We start from the raw sequence: 1,287 nt of genomic DNA on the forward strand, positions 1-1,287 counted from the left end.
CCCGGCCAAGGTCATCAGTTTGAGACCAGCCTGGCCAACATGGTGAAACCCTGTTTGTACTAAAAATACAAAAACTAGCCAGGCATGGCGGTGCATGCCTGTAATTCCAGCTACTCAGGCTGAGGCAGGAGAATCATCTGAACACAGGTAGTGGAGGTTGCTGTGAGCTGAGATTATGCCACTACATTTCAACCTGGGCAACAGACCTAGACTTCGTCTCAAAAAACAAACAGGCCAGGCACAGTGGCTCATGCCTGTAATCCCAGCACTTTGGGAGGCCGAGGTGGGCAGATTGTTTAAGGTCAGGAGTTTGCAACCAGCCTGACTAACATGGTGAAACCTGGTCTGTAGCAAAAATACAAAAACATTAGCTGGGCGAGGTGGTGCATGCCTATAATCCCTGCTGCTCAGGAGGCTGAGGCAGGAGAATCGCTTGAACCCAGGAGGCAGAGGTTGCAGTAAGTGGAGATTGCGCCACTGCACCCCACAGTTCAAGAGTTCATCTCAAAAAAAAAATCTCATCTTTTGGGTTGTTTTTGTCTGGTAAAGCTTGCCCCTTGATCACAGAGTTTCCATAGAAGCCAATTCTAAGGTGGAAACTAGAGTGTGGGAAGCTTATGAGTAAGTGCACTTGGTATCAATACTCCTAGGAAAGAAAGCGAGAAGCAGGACTGGACAGAAGGAGAAGTTTGGCTGCAGAGTACGCACTGGACCAGCAGCCAGGCATGGTGGTGCGGACCTGTGGTCCCAGCTACTCCAGAGGCTAAGTAGGAGGATAGCTTGATCCCAGAAGTTTGAAGCTGCAGTGAGCTGTGATCATGCCAGGCACTCCAGCCTGGGCGACAAAGTGAGACCCTGTATCAAAAACAAACAAACAAACAAAAAAACTAAGTTCGATGGCTCAGACCTATAATCCCAGCAGTTTGGGAGACCAAGCGGGTGAATCACTTGAGGGCAGGAGTTTGAGACCAGCCTGGCCAACATGGTGAAACTTTGTCTCTACCTAAAATACAAAAATTAGCTAGGTGTGGTGGCACACACCTGTGATCCCAGCTACTCAGGAGGCCGAGGCAGAAGAATCACTTGAACCCGGGAGGCGGAAGTTGCAGTAAGCCAAGATTGCACCACTGTACTCCAGCCTGGGAAACAGAGCGAGACTTCGTCTCCGCCCCCCCACCCCCCAAAAAAGACTTCAGCTAATCCTGAAAAGAACTCTGAATTAAAGTGTATTAATATCCCACCTTCTGGAGGGCAAGTGTCTTTTTTGGCTTTTTTTTTTTTTTTTTT

Source organism: Cebus imitator, unplaced genomic scaffold, assembly GCF_001604975.1.
Source record: "Cebus imitator isolate Cc_AM_T3 unplaced genomic scaffold, Cebus_imitator-1.0 Scaffold741, whole genome shotgun sequence".
Classification (NCBI taxonomy): Eukaryota; Metazoa; Chordata; class Mammalia; order Primates; family Cebidae; genus Cebus; species Cebus imitator.